The sequence below is a fragment of the Mesoplodon bidens genome, assembly GCF_964165515.1.
Source record: "Mesoplodon bidens genome assembly, chromosome: 3".
NCBI classification, from domain to species: domain Eukaryota; kingdom Metazoa; phylum Chordata; class Mammalia; order Artiodactyla; family Ziphiidae; genus Mesoplodon; species Mesoplodon bidens.
Window position 1 is genome coordinate 150,289,873 of NC_138178.1, and position 19,211 is coordinate 150,309,083.

At 48.5% G+C, this 19,211-nt stretch overlaps 1 pseudogene across 1 annotated transcript; it reads left to right on the top strand.

Moving 5' to 3' along the window:
* Positions 1 to 912: 912 nt before the first annotated feature.
* Positions 913 to 2,032, top strand: LOC308614506 (G/T mismatch-specific thymine DNA glycosylase-like; annotated as a pseudogene). Its single transcript has one exon. The product of its transcript is annotated as a G/T mismatch-specific thymine DNA glycosylase-like (transcript).
* Positions 2,033 to 19,211: the final 17,179 nt, after the last annotated feature.

A 19,211-nucleotide genomic window follows, 5' to 3' on the forward strand; every position in this document is an offset into this window, starting at 1 on the left:
GAACACACAGCAGCTGGGGATGCAGACCTCCCCAAGAGGGGACCCGGCTGTCTGGGGTAAGTGGTAGAGAAGGGACTGGGGTTGGTTGCACCAGGAAGGCTCCATGGAGGAGAGACTGGCTGAAACAAAGAGTGTGTGAGTGCCCAGCAGGATCTCTGGGCCCCCTTGCCCTCAGGTGAATGACTGGATGTACTGGCAAGGACATGTCTCCGAGATTCCCAGTCATCTTTTCAGCCTCAGCTCACGTGCACCTCCTCCAGGAAGCCTGCCCTGATCTCCCCAGCTTTGTGGTCTCCCTAGTGCTCCCATATGTGTCCACCTGCTTATGGTGTCCATCTGCTTATGGGGCATTTGTGTCCCCATTTGTGAGTTCCTCAAGGGCAGGGACCAGCTTTTTATCTTTACGCCACCAGTGCCAGGTACACAATTTTTGCTCAACAGCATCACTGAATAAAGAAAGATACCTCCTCCAGAAAGCCTTCTCTGATTGCCCTAGTGTGGGTTCTGTGCTCCCAAGGTACACTGTGATTATGCCTTTAAAAATAAGGTAAGTCGGGCTCAGGACAGACAGAAGCTCCAGGAGGAGGGTGGGTCTGGCCTGGGCGGGGTGGGGGTGGGGGACACGGGGTGGTGCGGGGGACTAGAAACTTGGGGGAGGAGCTTGAGCGCCAGCCGCTGTCCCAGTTCTGCCAGCAATCGAGTCTAAGTGTCTGTTTATTACCCTACCGCAGTACGTGCGTGGGCCGCGGTACTAGAGAGGCCAGTGGCTCGCCTGCCCGGCAGGAGTACCTGCGCGCGCTATCAGCAGCAGGGAATGGAAGCGGAGGACGCAGGCAGCTATTCCCTCCAGCAAGTGCAAGCTTTTTATACGTTTCCGTTCCAACAAATGATGACTGAAGTTCCTAATATGGCAGTTATGAATGAACAAGAAATGCCAGCAGAAGTTCCAGCCCCAGCTCCTGCTCAGGAACCCACACAAGAGACTCCAAAAGGAAGGAAAGGAAAACCCAGAACAACAGAACCCCAAAACACCAGTGGAACCCAAAAAACCTGCTGAGGCCAAAAAATCTGGCAAGTCCGCAAAATCAAAAGAAAAGAAAGAAAAACTTACAGACACATTTAAAGTGAAAAGTAGACCAGTTCAATAGTGTTTCAGAAGCTGAACTTTTGACCAAGACTCTACCGGACATTTTGACCTACAGTCTGGACATTGTGATTATTGGCATAAACCCAGGACTAATGGCTGCTTACAAAGGGCATCATTACCCTGGACCTGGAAACCATTTTTGGAAGAGTCTGTTTATGTCAGGGCTGAGTGAGGTCCAACTGAATCACATGGATCATGACACTTTACCAGGGAAATAGGGTATTGGATTTACCAACATGGTGGAAAGGATAACACCAGGCAGCAAGGATCTTTCCGGTAAAGAATTTTGTGAAGGAGGACGTATTCTAGTGCAGAAATTACAGAAATATCAGCCACGAGTAGCAATGTTTAATGGAAACTGTATTTATGAAATTTTTAGTGAGGAAGTTTTTGGAGTAAAAGTTAAGAACTTAGAATTTGGACTTCAACTGCATAAGATCCCAGACACAGAAACTCTCTGCTATGTCATGCCATCATCCAGTGCAAGATGTGCTCAGTTTCCTCGAGCCCAGGACAAAGTTCATTCCTACGTTAAGCTGAAGGACTTAAGAGATCAGTTGAAAGACAGTGAGCGAAACACAGACTCAAGAGGTGCGATACACATTTGACCTGCGGCTAGCCCAAGAGGATGCGAAGAAGGTGGCTGCGAAGGAAGAAAAATATGATCTGGGTTATGAAGCAGCGTGCGGTGGTGCTTATAGTGAAAATCCATGCAATAGTGAACCTTGCAGCTTCTCTTCAAATGGGCTGACAGCTGACAGTGGAGAATCAACTTTCAGTGACATTCCAGATGGGCAGTGGATGACCCAGTCATTTACAGACCAGATTCCTTCCTTTAATAATCACTGTGCGATGCAAGAACAGGAAGAAGGAAACCATGCTTAGGAAGGGTGTTTCTCGGGCTTCCCTGGTGGCGCAGTGGTTGAGAGTCCACCTGCCGCTGCAGGGGGACACGGGTTCGTGCCCCTGTCCGGGAAGATCCCACGTGCCGTGGAGCGGCTAGGCCCATGAGCCATGGCCACCGAGCCTGCGCGTCCAGAGCTTGTGCTCCGCAGCGGGAGAGGCCACAACAGTGAGAGGCCCGCGTACAGCAAAAAAAAAAAAAAAAAAAAAAAAAAAAAGAATGGTGTTTCTCAGCCCTGCTTAAATGCTGCAGTTTTAATGCAGTTGTCAAGAAGTGGCCCTCAGTTTGTTAACTGAAGTATTTTATTCATATTTTACTCTGGTGATGTAATCATGGTACAGTAGAATCAACTGTACAGACCTTAGTAGTTTGGAAGGAGAAAGAGTTTTTTGTGTATGAGTTTTTATATTGGAATTAATCGTCATTCCAGCTTTTTTAAAACTATCTTTCATTTATGAAGAAATTGATTTTCTTTTGGGAGTCACTTTTAACCTGTAATTTAAAAATGCAGGGCTTCCCTGGTGGCGCAGTGGTTGGGAGTCCGCCTGCTGATGCAGGGGACACGGGTTCGTGCCCCGGTCCGGGAAGATCCCACATGCCGCGGAGCGGCTGGGCCCGTGAGCCATGGCTGCTGAGCCTGTGCGTCCAGAGCCTGTGCTCTGCAACGGGAGAGGCCACAACAGTGAGAGGCCCACGTACCGCAAAAAATTAAAAAAATAAAATAAAATAAAATAAAAATGCAAGAGTCTGCATATTTACACTTGATTATTAACTGTGCGTAAACTTAGATGCTCCGTTATCCCTTTCATACGTAAGAAGAGCATGCTAATGATAAGATTCCCATTGGTAAAGAGGCAAATGTGCTGCTTTTCATCTGTGAGTTTAACCCCCAGTGGAGTCTCATTTGGTAGTTTTTAGTGGTGTTTGATGGGCTTCCTGAGTTGTATTCACACTCAGACCTCCTTGCTTTACCAGTGGTGAGCGTCTGTGAGAGTTGCTTGGTAGTAGAATTGGGGAGTATGGCCTTGCAGCATCAAGGCTAACCCAGCCTTACCTTTCAGGGCCATGAGCCCTGGCTTTGGCCCTCTCACCCCCATGTGCTGGTCCTCTAGTAGGCAGAAACTATTCTGCTGGGATGGGAAGTTCCAGAGAGTGCAGAAGACCTTTTATTTTTTTTTTTTTTTATTTTTTTTTTTAAATTATTTATTTCTTTCGTTGCACCAGGTCTTAGCTGCAGCTCCAGGGCTCCTTTAGTTGCAGCTCACCAGCTGCTTAGTTGTGGCATGCGATCCCTTAGTTGCAGCATGCATGTGGGATCTAGTTCCCTGACCAGGGATGGAACCCAGGTCCCCTGCATTGGGAGTGCAGAGTCTTACCCACTGCGCCACCAGGGAAGTCCCAGAAGACCTTTTAAATTTTACTGCTTCATCTGTGTTTTACTTGAGAGACATACATTTGACAGGGAAGGAACTGAATGTCTCTCTCTGTCACCATTCAAATTTTATCCTCCTTGGCTTTAAGCATGTAACATGGAAATGATGAGAAATGAACTTTCAGGTTGAGTAACAAGATGCTGGAGGTGTTTGATCATCTTATTTAAACTGGTGCTTTATATACATGAGATGTACTAAAATAAATAATACAGGATTTTTCTTGCTAGGTACATCGAATAAGCCAGTAATTTAAAAAAATTCTTTCTCTTCATCATTGCTATTTGTTACTGTGGACTAAGTGAACCTCGTGACCAGGTTACTTTGAAGTAATGTAACTTTGTGATTTTCTAATGCATTTTCCATGGTGCTACAAATAGTCCAGACTACTAGGCCTGGGGGATATCAAAGCTGGGTATTTAGAAATGCCAGTTGCATTTACTTCTGATCACCTCTGAATATTCTGATTTTATACCTACCCAGGGAGCATGCTGTTTCTTGATATGAAAGTATTTATGAGTTTTGGGTTTTTTCTAAAAGGTTATATAGCCTGTTGTTTTTATAATAAGAGATACAAATTATTGTTGTGAATCTTAACATGCTTTTTTAGCTGTAGCTATGATGGATTTTATTTTTCCTTTAGGTAAAGCTGTGTAAAAGTCATTCATGTCATTTAAATCACATCCTGTACTGCTGTTTACATGGACGTTTTGTGCAGGTGCTTTGAAGTGCCTTGCATCAGGGATTAGGAACAATTTAATTATTTTTTCATGGGACTATGTAAAGCATGTAACTAGGTATTGCTTTGGTTCTTAACGATTATAACCTTACATAGATTTTTGGGTTTTGAGTGGAGAAAATACCCTTTAAATTATGATGGACACTCACTAGAGAATCGGTTTGAAGATTTTTTTCAAGCATACAGTAATGGTGTTTTTCATTAAATATGACAGGTGAATGGTAAATGTTGATATACCCTATACACAACAATATGAGACTTTTTCATTAAATAATATTTTTAAAGTTTTTAAATTCATTTGAAACTCTGATGGTTTTTACAATAAAAAGTATTGAAGATGAAAAAAATAAGGTAAGTCACAGGATTTCCCTAGTGGCCTAGTGGTTAGGCTTCTGGGCTTTCACTACCGTGGCCCAGGTTCAATCCCTGGTCAGTGAACTGAGTTCCCGCAAGCAACGCAGCACGGCCAATAAATAAATAAATAAATAAATAAATAAATAAATAAATAAATAAATAAATAAATAAATAAATAAATAAATAAATAAGGCAAGCCACTTATGGAGAAGTAATATACATAGACAAATAGTTATAGATAAAAATGGATGGATAGACAGAGAGCTCAGAGTCAGACTGCCTGTATATGAACCCCAGGTCCACTACTTCTGACCACATTACCTTGGGTTCTTCCCAAGGTTTCTTGTACTGTGCCTCAGTTTCCTCGTCTATACAATGGATGTGTTTAATATTTCCTACCTCATAGGGTTTTTTTTTTTTAATTGGTCACACCACGTGGCATGTGAGATCTTAGTTTCCCAACCAGAGATCGAACCTGAGCCCCCTGCATTGGAAGCGCGGAGTCTTAACCACTGGACTGCCAGGGGAGTCCCCCTCATAGGGTTTTTATGAGGATGACATGGGTGAAAAGAGAAAAGCACTTACAACTGTGCAGGGTACATAGTGAGCAATTAGTAAGCACTTGTGGGTGTTGCAGTTCATGTCACACTGTTTGGTTTTCTTGCCAGTGTTGGGATCTCTGAAAGCAGGACTGGACTTCTCATCTCTGTTGATGGGGTTGGATGGACAGACAGGCCTGCACGGGGCTATCTCAGCAGTCCTGGCTGCTGCTTTCACACTGAAAGTTCCAAGGGGGCACACGTTGGGCAGGACCAGCACATTACTCCCACCATTGATGGAGGATCTGCTCAGTGTCAGACCCAGAATCCCAGACTTTCCCAAAGAGGCTCACAGCTTTGCGGGACAGCAACACACCCATGAAAGGGGTCTGACCAAATGGTTCAGGTCTGGGCCATGTGTCCCACGTGGTCAACTTCAGAGGATGTCTGCCAGGCCTGAGCTTGCATGAAGGGGCCAAGCCCCTGGAGGAAACGGGCACGCTGACCAGGGAGGGAAAGCTGAAGAGTCCTCTGCAGCAGCTGACTTAGGGCCATCAAGGACCAGACGACAAAGGGAGCACGGTCTGCAGTGCCAGAGGCTGGGAACGGATGGGGTAGATGCCAGAAAAGGTTGATTTCCTCAGAACATGAGGAGGCGTAAGGTGTATGTATGCACAGTAAGTGTTTGCTGACTGGCAAACTGAGCTGCTCCAGAAATTTTCAAACATTCCCAGTTATGAACATCTTGATTCCTTATGTGTGGGGAGGGGCCTGGGAATCTGTATATTTGACAAGACCTTAGGTAAGTCTCATGAACAGGTGGTTTCCTCCGCCATCCCAGCCTCCAGGCCCGGGAGCTGCAGTGCCCTCGGAGAACGGGGCTGACTGTGACCTCACCTTGCCCAGCACCCTCTGACATCCCATCGAGCCCCTACTCCACGCATACCCAGCCCAGGACAACCTCCCTGGTGGAGCCCAGATCATATCCTTCCATACTGCAGCAGGAGGCCTCCCAGGCCAGCCTGGGCTGTGGGATAATTTGATATTCAAATCCTGGCAAAGACCTGCTTCAAATTGCTGCAAATTAAGCTGATTTTGTCCCTCCGAATGAGGGATTTGCTCCTGTGGATCAACCCTTCCGAGGACTTGATGAGGTCAGGATTAGAGCCGGAGGGCCGGAGAGGAAAGCCTGAGGTGGGAGGCTGGAGGGCTGCTTCTTGGTGGGAGGGCGAGCCCGGCCACTGTGTGTCTCTCCCCAGCCCCGGAGTTAGAGAAGTTTCCCAGAGTCTCAAAACTCAGCTCTTCACAGTGATGCGGGGTCTCTGGGCCCCTGAGGGGCCAGCCTTGCCACCCCTAACCCCATCCTCCGGAGAGCCCAACCCTATAAAATTCCCCAAGTGGACCACATCTCATCCTTCCAAGCATCTGAGAGCCAGGGCCCAACTGATCACCCCCATTTCACTGATGAGGAAACGGAGGCTCCAAGAGGTGAGATGAGGCTCTGCTGGCCAAAGACAACCTGGACTCAACCTCTGCCACCAACTTGCTGTGTGACCTTGAGCAAAGGGCCTCTGTGAGCCTCCTCGTAAGGATTACTGACAATGCATGCACAGCGCCAGACACGTGGCAAGCACACCATTAAGCATCGGCCAAGGTTACTACCCACACAGCAAGCACTGGCCAAGGCCCTGAAGCTAGGAAGCGGCAGAACAGGGATTAGGACCTGGGCCTCTCTGGCCTGACTGAGTTGCCCCCCTGCCTTCTCCTGGAGGTCTGTGCCTGCTGACGGTGCCCCTCCCTGGCAGAACCTCATTTCCATCTGTTTTATCAAGGCCTGTACTGTATATTGCAGCCATTTCGAATTGCACCATTAAAGATTTTATGCTGGAGACGTTAAAATTAAAAAGATCTATGTGCAAAGAGTCACAACGAATTTAATCAACTTGATTTAATAGAAAACAGCAAATGGAATTTATGATGCTCCAAAAGACAAGGGAATTTTTTTTTCAACAAAAAATAATAAAAAGCACTTTCTGGAAAACAGAAAGTGGAGTGGGATGGGGGTGGCTTCCCATCTGAGAGTTTATCAGAACCTAATCCGCGGCCAACAACCCCAGTAGGGGCAGTTTGCCCGCTAATCCCAGCTGCCATTAAAATATTAAAGATAAATCTAATCGTCTCTTTATCCAAAATAAGCGACTTTTGTGGGGGAGAAAACATATAACCCTTTGGGAGGAGAATTAGTCCTAATGCATCAAATGGAATTCGGTCCAGGCTGGGGCGAAATAAGGTTTAGAGTCAAATGAGATGGTAATAGAAATAAAACCCAGAATAACAAATTAAAAACCCTCATTTACACGAATTAAAAGGGCGCACAAAAGGGCTGGAAGCCCAGGCCTACACTCCTCATCCCCCAGGCCCACTCCCCCCTCCCCTGGTCTCGCCTGCCCAGCTCTTCACCCACTCACAGGCCCCCAGGAGAGGAGCCACTGCCTGACCTCATCCTCTCAACTTGTGCCCGCAGCTTCCTACGGACTCCCCAGCTTCCAGCTCTGAGCCCAAGTCCAGGCTGGGTTCCTGAAGGCTGACTGAGCCGTTAGGCATCTTTCCACATCTGGGGTGGGCTCTGGTGTCAGACAGAACTGGGCTCCTGTCCCAGGGCCGCCCCTCACTATGTGAGGTCTTGGTTTAATTTCTTAAACTCCCCAGGCCCCTGCTAAATTCACGGGAAAATGCGGGTAACACTAGTCTCCACACTTACGCAGCCTCCCTCCACGGCCTTGACCTCATTGCTGCCTGCCGCCCTAGCTCCCCTGGATTCAACAAGATGACATCAGGACAGCCCCAGGCAGCTTGGCCACTAAGGGACCCTGGGGAGGTCAGACCTGTGCCCCTGGAAGGCAGGAGAGCTCAACAATGGGTCAGCCTGGAAGGCAGGGGGGCAGCCAGCAGCCATTTTAAGGATCTAGGTGGGGTCACCCCTAAGGTGTCACTCGAGAGGCCTAAGGCCACTCCAGATCTTCAGACTTCTCACTAAGCAGCGCTGTGTCCCCTGAGGGTTGATCTGTGGCTCCTCCTTCATGGTGGGATTTCGGGGGCTCTTTCACATACCTCCCCCCACCCGGGAAACCCTCACCTTCGGGTCCAGGTCTGAATTCCCCATATTAAAATCACACTCTCTGCCTTAATAGCAGGATGCTTAGCAAAGGAGACACACTCAAATAACAAAAAAAGAAAACAGAAAAAAAGGAAAAAAAAAAAAAAAAAGGAGACACACTCCCCTCCAGAGGATTCAAGGGCCCCTCCGTGAGCCATCACGAAGTTGACAGGTACAGACCAGTATGACAAACCCGCTCCAAGAGCCTGTCTGGACGGCGGGCAGGAGAGGGGGAGGAGGGGGCTCTTATGCCTGAGGCACCCCCTACACACACAGGAGGGCAGGAATACACCTCTGACCTCCCCCAGCCTTCTTAACAAATCCACTTGAACGGGAAATTCATGCTGACAGCATTTTATTATGGGATATTAAGTGGAATCGGATTGAGGGGCTCAAGCTTTCCCTGGCTGACTTTCTGTGTTCTGTTGGCCTCCTCCCCTCTGCACCCACCAGAGTCCCTCCTCCCTCTAGGGAGTGCTGGGAGGGGGTCTCTCCTCTTACCTTCTTCAACGCCTACCTGACTCCCACCTTTGGACTATGCCAAGTGGTAATTCTGGGAAATAGGGCTGGGCTGGAAGACATCCCTGGCCACGTGGGAGTGGGTGACCTTCTCCCCAGGATGACTGAGCGGAAACGTGAGGAGATGCTGGATGGGATGGGGTTTCCCCAGAGAGGCGTCCTAAGCCTGGGGTTTGATGGGCAAGTGTTGATGGAAGGTGGTCACAGGTAAAGGAGCTGGGGCGGCCCGTTGCTGCAAGCTACCTTAGCACGTGGGGAAGGGGCTGGATTCCCAGAATAACACACAGTTCTGGGTTAGCAAATAGTTAGCACCATTATACAAGGTTGTTGTGAGGATTCAAAGGAAATATAACATTTGTGAGTGCCTACCATGTACCAGGCACCATGGCAAGGGTTTTACATACATTCTCTCACTTAAGCCTCACACCCCCATAATGGGGATTCTTTAATTATCCCCATTTTACAAAACAGGAAACTGAGGCTCCCAGAGGTCAAGTAAATGCCAGGGTCTGATCCCAGCCATCTGACTCCAGAACTGTGCTTTTAGCCACTGCACCATAATAGCTCATATCAGGTGCCATACTAGCCACTTATGATAAAATGGTCAAGGTGTGAGCTTTGGTGCCAGATGGCTGGCCAGGTAGTATATGGGTTGGTCCACAGTTCTTCCCTCCCTCTCTACCCTTGTCGTGCCTTCGCTGGTGGGGGGAGTTTATTGCCCCACTTCATTGCCTTTGGTCTTTGCTATGTGACTAGCTTCAGCCGATGGGATATGAGCAGGTATGACCCAAGCAGAGGCTTTCAATGGGTTTGTGTGGTTTGGCTGCCTCTGCTAGAAGCGCATGCCTTTGGTAGCCACAGTCCCAGAATGAGAGGTAAGAGGCAGACCCAGAAGCAACCCACAGGTCACAACAAAGCCTAGCTGTGCCTGGACCCTGGGACCCAGAGCGAGAGATAAACCGCCTGAGATGTGGACATTGTTGTTACATTTTATTTGTAGAAGCCATGGAGTTGCCCTGCTCAGACACCCTTTCAGGAAAGAACTAGCTGTTCAGGTGCAAGAGTGCAGTTAGCAGACAGCCTCCAGCTGCAGCCTCTTCCAGATCCGCTGCAGTGCTGTTTGATTTTTTCCCAGCTTTACTGAGATATAATTGACAGATAACATTGTGTAAGTTTAAGGTGTATAGCATGTTGATTTGATACATTTATAATCTGCAAAATGGTTACCACCATAGTATTAGTTATCACCTCCATCCCATCACATAGTTATCATTTCTTTTTTGTGATGAGAATATTTGAGTGAGATCTACTCTCTTGGTAACATTCCAGTATACGATCCAGAATTACTAGTTATAATCACTCACCCCAGTGTTTGAGTGACTGGGCATGGTGAGGGTCCTAGGGCCTGGCCATTTCTGCCCAACTCAAGGCTTCTTTAGTGGGCAACCTTTGCTCCGGAGCTCCCCATTAGATTGGCTGAGACTTTGTCAGAGTTGCATTGTGGTTTGAGGCTCTCCCTGTCCCATCCTGCTCCCCCTCCCCTTTACCTTTCACAGGGTGACCCCCACTCCCACCCCCAATAAACCACTTGCATTCCTAACCCTGTCTCATTATCTGCCTTCTTGAGTACTGGAACTGACACAGTCTTATTGCCACAAAACCCGACTATGCAATTCACTAGCTGCCTGGCTGTAACCGTACGATGACTCAGTTTCCTCATCTGTAAACAGAAGATAACAGAAACACTCATCTCATAGGTTTTTTGTGAATATTGAATAAGATAATCCATGTACAGTGCTGATCATTCGATAAATGTTAACTGAGATTGCCAGAGGTAGCTGTAAATCTCAATAAATAAATGCTAGCTACATATGAATGATATATGATAAAATATCAAGTCATCAGATATAAATCTAGGGCGGATCTTAGAAGACTGAAGTGTGAGAAGGGTGGGCAGATAAGTTGCAACTGTGGACAAGTATAAAGCAGAAAAAAATAACGAAAGCTTTCCAATGAGATGGTCGATATATTCTGAGCCATCATTTGTAACCAGAAAAAAGATTTCCAGACTTCTATATGATCTTTCACCTTCTAAATACTTTCATGCATATTTTCCTCCAAGAAAGCCAGGAATGGCGTCACCATCTCCATTTTACAGGTAAAGGGACTGAGGCACAGAGAGGCTAAAAGACTCACCCCACAACACACAAGTAAGTGTTGGAGGCAGAAGTGAAACTATGTTTGTAGCTCTCTGTGCACAGAGGATACCGGGCATCATGGAAAAGTACCAAAACAAAAAACTAAGGGGCTTCCCTGCAGCAAATCAAGTTGGTGCTACCTAGACCACTACAAAAGCTATTCTAGGGGACACTGGAGAAGTTCTCTAGATAGCACAGAAGAGAAGAGAATCAAGTGAGCATCAAAGTCTATGAGGTTGGAGAGGAGAGACAGATCCAAAAGAGATTTCTAGCTGTCAGGGCCTGGGGATAAGCCAGATCTCTGCTGTGATGGCAAGCCCTTCAATTTCCTCCCAGGTCAAAACATTTGATTTCAAATCCTTCTCCAAGGTATCAGTGAAGTGTCACTTATGGCCTCTAGTAACAGAGACTGGACACCAGTGGTTTAGACACTGGTGGGGGGGGGGGGGAAGGGAAATTTCTTTCTCTTTGTATAAAAAAAGCTCTTTGGGACAGTCCAGGGCTGATATGGTGGCTCCTGGGTCTTCAGGCCCCCAGACTCCTAATCTTCACTCCACTTTCCTAATGTTGGCTTCCATCCTCAAGGTCACCTCATAGCCCAAAACAACTGCTGAAGCACTAGCCATCATGTCTGTGTTCCAGACAGGAAGCTGGAAGAAAGGCAGAAAGAGCAAAAAGGGTGTGTGCTAAATGTCTTAAGATTTCTGCTCATATTTCATTGGTTACAACTTTATCCAATTGACACTTTTAGCTGAAAAGGAGGTTGGGAAATGAAATCTTTTATCTATGGACATCACCACTCTGAATAAAACTAGAGTTCTGATACTAAGGCAGAGGAGAGAATAGAAACTGAGTAGGCAACCATCAGTCTCAGCATGCCCATAAACATAGATTTTATTAAGACATCTCTCTCCAAAGCCCTTCTCTTGATTACCCCATATTATTCATAGCTCAATGGCCCAAATTAGATTATTAAGGGAAATTAAGGTTCCCAGGTTAAATTGTGTTGGGGGGTAGAGTTAGGTACTATACCCACAACTTTAAAAATGTGGTTTCAGGTTTATGAACAACTCTGTCTAATTTGACCCAAAAAGGAATTTACTAGAACAATACTGAGTAACTCAAAGATTCTCCAGGAGGTTGGGAAACTAGAATCAATGCCCAAACTATTGTCACAGTAGTGGTCTGGTGAAGAGTCCCCTTTACTGGATGCTAAGTGCTGGATCTCCCACTGCTACCACCACTAACCCTGAGCAAGGACGTCTGCTGCTAATCTGTCCCTGCATGTTGGGCTTTGCCGCAACCACACTGCTCCCAGAGGAGGTTCTCCCAACAACTTCTGCTTCTTTGTGTCCTTGGCTCCCCATTCAAAGTCCAGGGTGGTTTCTTCCGATTGGTGGAGCCCAGGTCACATGCCATGTTCTAGCTGCAAGCTGGGAAAGCAAGTGTCTGGCATTTCCAGTTTTGTTGCAGCATTGGGGCTCGGTCTTCCAAAGAGTCTTGGGACTTTTAAGTTGGGAAATTCTCAACCTGATTCTCAAATAGGAATCAGGTTCAGGTGACGGACAGCCCACAGAATAATAAATGACTATCATAGGACCTTGTGGATGTTCTTTCATGTACACCGCACAACAACTCATTTTATGCATGATAGAGCTGAAGCTCAGAGAAGTGAAGTAACTTGCTTAAGGTCATGCAACTAGTAAGGACAAAGCTGCCCACCCCAGAGGGCCAATAAGTAAGGAATCAGGAAATTTGTGGGATCAGACCCTGGTGGTGCCTCTTTCCTTCCCTGACTGGATGCAGCATTGCCATGGTTCCCTTGCTCCCACCTGCCTCCTGGGTCTCTGGTAAAGCCACCCTCTAGGACATAGGCCCATCGCCTCCCTTCTGTGATCCTCCTCCAGGCCCCCCGACTTTCTTGCCATTTACAGTAGCTTAATATTAATGGCTTCTGCAGGCAGCTCTACTGACCACCGGGACCTGCCTGGATCTGAGCCTCCCTCCCGATTCTGATAAATAGATGGAGGCCAAACTTCTGAGCACAGGGAGATACCCTTGAGCCAGATCAGGATCCCATGGGAAAAGCTCTGGGCCTGATGAGAGGGCTGCTGGGACTCTAAGGATAATATAGAAGCAGCCATCAGAGAGACTTCTGGGCTCCAAGATCTCTGAGCTTTAAAAATTGTACTCTGCCTTAGGGATAGCGCTAGGTGCTTTCCATTTTTTTTTTTTTTTTTTTTTTTTTGAGTAATCCCCAGTCCATCCTCTTCTCTCCCTCCCACTGCCACCTTCAACTCCTAAATCAACCAATGCTGTCTCTGGCCTGGATCACACAGTCCACCTCCCGACTGGCCTCTTTGTTTCACAACCACCGGCAGCTTCCCTTCACCCTGGGGATAACATCCAGTGTCCCACGAGGCCCTGCAGGCCCGGACCCCTGATGACTGTGGTCCCCTTAAAGGCTCACCTGACCGTCAGCTCTCCCCTCTAGCCTCCCTTAACCCCTCGCTGTTCCTCAGAAGTGCCTAGCTGGTTCTTCTCCAGAACATGGACACCTGCTATCTCCCCAACCCTGCCACCTGCTCCAGCCCCCCACATGGCTGGCCTCTCACCACTCAGGTCTCTGCCCAAATGTTGACTACCCAGAAACCCCTTCCTGTCTTGCATCAAAAAGAGGCCCCTCCTGCTGTCAGTCTAAAACCCCTCACCCTGCTGTGTTTTTCCTTAGCACTTTGGATTCTTAAATTATCCTGTTTGTTTACTTACTTGCCTCTTTGTTAACTGTCTCTCAAACTGGAATCTAAATTCCATGAAAGCAGGAGGCTTTGTTTTCTTTTACCCCACAGTATTCCCATTAAGAGTATCTGGCATACAGTGGTGCTCAGTAAATACTTGCTGAAGGCTCTTGACTAAATTATCTTGCAACATTCCTGTGGGACAAAACAAAACAAACATCCTCTCAGGGCATCAGGGATGTGGTCACTGTGTCACTGGCTCTGGATTCAAAGTCCAGGGTGGCTGCTTCTGATAGGTGGAGCCCAGGTCATATGACCATGTTCTAGCTGCAAGGGAGGCTGGGAAAGCACGTGTCTGGCCTCTCCAGTTTCATTGCAGAATTGGGGCTCTGAGACCCATCACTTGAGACTGAAGGGAGACTGGACACAGCCCAGAGGCATGCAGCAAGCTGGTAGTGGAGCAAGTCCTCTAAGCCTTGCTGTTCTCCATCGTTCCACACTGCCCACAGGTGAGCACTGGGGAAGAGACAAGGGCGATACATATGGGATGTTTTTCTCTTCCCTTGAGTGGCTAAGGAATGGTTACTGCTGAGGGAGGGAGGAGACAGGGAGTTGTGGGCACCTGAAACCTGGTGGGTGGTGTTCTGCTGGGATAAGATCCTGAGCTGCAGATGGCACCTGGAACACCTACCTGGTGACAAGGTTTACAAGACTGGCTTGAAGGCAGTGCCAAGAGTCTATTCCTTCCTTCCCACTCCCTGGGGCCCTCCAAGAAATGTCCAAAGGGTATAGATTATTCCTTGGAGAACTAGGAGAAGGAAACCAGCCCAGATGTTTGAGGTAAGGTGTTCTTCGTAGACTGAGGTTCTGGGGATTCACCAGCCTTGACCTCAGTAGCCCTTCTCAACCCCTTCTGGTGTCCCTTCCTTTTCTCTCTGCCATTCTCGGCAGGGCAGGATGGTAGCTCAAGCATTGCTCGGGCATCACTTGCCTCCCTATACCCAAGCTCCCTTCCTCTGTTTGAGGCTCTGGTTCCATCTTCAAGTAAACAAGAATGCAGTGGATTTGGACTCTGGTTGGCTCTTGGCAGCTGCATGTTCCTGGGGAGGTCACCTAGCCTCTCTGAGGTTGCTTCTTCATTTGAAAAATGATATACATCTTTCAGGATAGTTGGCAGGATTTGTTGAGACAGTGTGAAAAAGTCCAGAACTTAATAAATGTTCATTATGTATAACTTAAATGTGAATCAAAATCACTCCTGTTTAAAAAAAAAAAATCACTCCTGTTTTTCTCGTAGCATCAGCTACTTACTGAACAGGGGAGATGGGCTATCTGGCCCAGTGTCTGATGAGAGGAGGATGAGAAAGCTGGAACTAAGGGACTCTGCCAGGACAACCGTCCAGCACAACAAGACAAGGTGTACTCTCAAGGGGTAAGCCCAAAATACACAAGAGCATTAAAAAAAGTGAAACACATTCGTGGGTGACAGATTCATAATGGGATTATTGATTCAAACACAGATCCTTTCTCTTCCTTGCATTTTCCACCCTCCTCGCTCCAAAAATTGTTGCTGACGGCTGGGAGGCGACTCAGGGAAGGAGTTAGCAAGAGACAATGACTTGGCTGCAGCTGGTGCTAAAAATGACCAGCATCACAGCAAAGGAAGGAGATGGCATCATCCCTCATCCCTAATCTCCCTCCCTGAGCCTTAGTATCTTATTTGTAACAAGGGGGAAAGAACTGGAGAAGCTGAGTGGATTAAATGCCATAAGGGGTCTGACACCCATTAATAATAGTAGTAAGAATCGTGATGTCTGGAGTCCCCAGGGCCAGACACCATGTAAAATGCTTTAAAAATAGCAGCTCCTTCAATCGCTGGCCCAAACCCCATGAAGGCCGGGACTAGGTCTGTCTTGCTCCCCGCCATATTGTCAGTCCCAAGTATAGTATCCTCCTACATGATGATGATAACCAGCACTCCCAGGAACCTTATTTTGTAGTCTTATTCTGTATACTCACAGTATAGCCTTACTCACCATTTTCAGCACTGTACATTTCTAATCTTCATGACAGTTCTAAGGGGTATGGACTACCACTATCCCCATTTTATGGATGAGGAAACTGAGGCACAGAAGGAAAAGAGAAGCTGGGTAACTTTCCCAAGGTCACCAAGCAAGTGATAGAGCTGGAGTTTGAACCTAGAAAATCTGTCTCTAGAGCCCATGCCCTTGCCCCCTATGCTAACTCAGGGGGTCGGGGAATGCTCACAAGTCCAGTGTCAGGCTGTTTTATAGATAAAGCAATAGAAGCTAAGAGGGAAGTTAAATGACGGGCTCTAAGCCACAGAACGATTAGGCGACAGACCCAGGATGTGGGTCCAAGGTGACCAAGCTAAAATGCCTCTGAAAGGGTACAGTTCACTCCCCCAGGCCAAACCCTGGGGGCCAGCCTTTCCCTGTAGCCCCAGCCCTGCCCCCCACGACCCCAAGTCCACAAATGTCCTCAGTTTTGGTCTGACCTCAGCTAGGCAGCTCAGAGACAGCCTTCCAACCAGGAGTCCTTCAGGAGTCCAGTTCCAAGGGTGGGACTGGCTGCAGGCTGACGCTGGGCCCTCCCTTCATCTGTAGCCTCTGGCGAGTGTGCCTCTCAGAGGGCCTGGGGTTGTCCCCATTCCCAACCTCCTAGGGCAGGATGGAGGTTGTCTCGCTGGGAGTGGGAACTGGCAGCTTCACATACAGTGTTTGGTCAAGAGATTTTTCATCCTCCTCTCCTGGTAAGAGCTGGGTTTCCATCTCTCACTTCCTTGCCCATAGGCTGGCATCTGGCTCATGGTGGACGTCCCGTGATAAGTCAGGGATATGACAGCTGCCATTAACAAAACTTCCCCATTCAACTCCCCAGGGTAGGCTGGCATGTAGGGGAGTCCGAGAGAGGGATGGAATCAAAAGAAAACAGCTTTTGACACCAGACTCATTTGAGGTCGAGTCTGGCCTCTCTCTGCTGCTTACAAGCTAGGTACCTTGGGACAAGTCACCTAACCTCCCTAGGAGCTTAAGTTTCCATATTCATAAAAGGGTGATAGAAATTCTTATCTGGAAGGCAAAGCCACTGCTTTGCACAGCTCTAGGGGGCATCATTCACATGGTTGTCTGTGTGAGTGGTGCCACATGGAACCCAACTCCATAGAATAAAGGTGAAAGATGCCCCAAGGTTGCATATCCCTGAGTCTGTACCTTGCAAGTAAGAATAGGTATGTGAACTTTCAAATGTGGAACCAAGATACCAACAGGGTCCTTGTGAAGACCTGATATTATACTATGTAAAGGGGCTGGGGAGCTTGGGTGCACAGTAAGCATGGCATTATTGTGGGATAAGGAGGTGGCCCTTGGAGTGAACAGTGCCCCTCTCCCAGACACCTGCCGCACTGAGGGATGTCCCTGCCTAGTTCTGGATCTTGTGTGGACCAGCCCAGAGCAGATGAAGACCCGCCTCACAACAGCCCTTTAGGCAAGGCTTCAGCTTCCATGTCCTATAGGGTTTCTTCTTACTTCTCAGTTTGGCCTCACGGCAACCACAGAGGGCACTAGGTATCCTGGCAGTGGGCTGGGAGAGTTGGGGGTTTCAATCTGTTTGGGGGTTTGCAGTTGATTGGCCCAGAAATTCTGACTGGAATTTCTCCCCAGCCTTGCTTTCCAGTCTCTGCCTAAAACAACTCACCCTGTCTTTATTTCCCCTCAAAGGGTGCCTTCAAGTCAAGACAGCTTTATTAAAAACCTACCACTGGGCTTCCCTGGTGGCGCAGTGGTTGAGAGTCCGCCTGCTGATGCAGGGGACACGGGTTCGTGCCCCGGTCTGGGAAGATCCCACATGCCGCGGAGCAGCTGGGCCTGTGAGCCATGGCCGCTGAGCCTGCGCGTCCGGAGCCTGTGCTCTGCAACAGGAGAGGCCACAACAGTGAGAGGCCCTCGTACCGCAAAAAAAAAAAAAAAAAAAAGAAAAAACCTACCACTGTATGCTTATGCTAGGCACACTGGAGAGGAAGGTGCCAAGGTAGATAGACAGTCCTTAGCCCCACAAAGCTCACAGAAGAATTAGCTGAGGAGGTGGAGTGCAGGGACTCCAGGGTCCATGGTGCACGTGTGTGTGTGTGTGTGTGTGTGTGTGTGTGTGTGTATAGAATCACCTTCACTTAACACTTGGACCCAAGGGAGCCATCCTCCCTGAAAGCAAGGAACCAGTAGCTCCACTGCCCACCTTTGGAATTCAGGCTTTTCTTGTTTCTCCAGGTGAGGGTCCTGCCTGCCTAGAGCAGTTCCCTGCAGACTCTCACCACTTTTCAACTGGCCCAGCTGGCTGCACTTCTGCAGCTTCCAACACCGGGGTTAGTCAAGGGATCCCCATCGAATGGGCACCACGGAAGCTCGCCTTTTCATTGCCTCTCACACTCTCCCTTCTCCTCCTCCTTCCCTCCACTTCAACAACGCCATCCTCTTCATTCGTCTGTTCAGTGAACTCTGAGGTATAGCAGACCCTCTGACTTGTCTATCTGATTTACTGGGAACCCCTAGCTCCTTGCTCAGAGCTAGTAAGGGCTCAATACATATTTGTTGAGTGAATGGTTAGAAGAGAAATGAAATCTTTCCATGGAAGTTGGCGACCCTTCATGTTTATTCTAGGAAGATGCTCAGGTGTCCACCGGTGTCTCCAAAAGAAGTCACCACCGCTTTTCTTTCCCTCCAGGAACCCCTACTCCTGGCCCCCTTATGCATTCATTCATTCATTGGGTGATATTTATGCCTTCTGAACTGGACATTGTATCCTGTGCTGGGGAGACAAGCTTTGAGCTCTCCCACCCCATCTCCCTCTTCAAACCCCCTTCGTTTTCCCCGTTGCCACCACACACCCTGCCCAGGACACTTGGCCCTTCCTAGTTCTGCCTTTTTCGGAGTGGTCCCATATTTGGGTTTCTTTGACCCTGCCAAACCTGTATAGGATTGAGGGAGGGAGGGAGGGAGGGAGGGAGCAGGACTCCCAGTCTCTAGCACCTGCCCTCAGCCCATCCTTCCACCCCACCCCACCCCAGGGACTGTCCAAGCCAGCTCTGCCCAGAATCCCTAGCCACCCAGCCTCCTGGAACGGCCCTGAACCTTGTTGTCTCATCTCAGCCTCTGGGGGCCCTGCCCATGGGCGTCCTGCAGAGCCCACCCGGTGCCTGGCCCCAGGTGCCCTGGCCCCTCAGTGCTGCCCGCGGCGGGAGCTGCCAGCTTTTTGGAATTCCTAATCGCTCCTGGCCCCGGTGATTGGCTGCTCAGCTCTGACCCCACTTGGGCTGCCGCCTGGTTGGATAAAAGGGGAATCTCCTTGGGGCTCCTGAGCATTAGACATCGGAGGGGGCACCTGGGACCAACTTCGTGAAGCGGGGAGCCCGGCGGGGGGGTGGGGGGAGCAAAAGACCTGCGGCCTCAGCCCCTTCAAAGAGCCGAGAG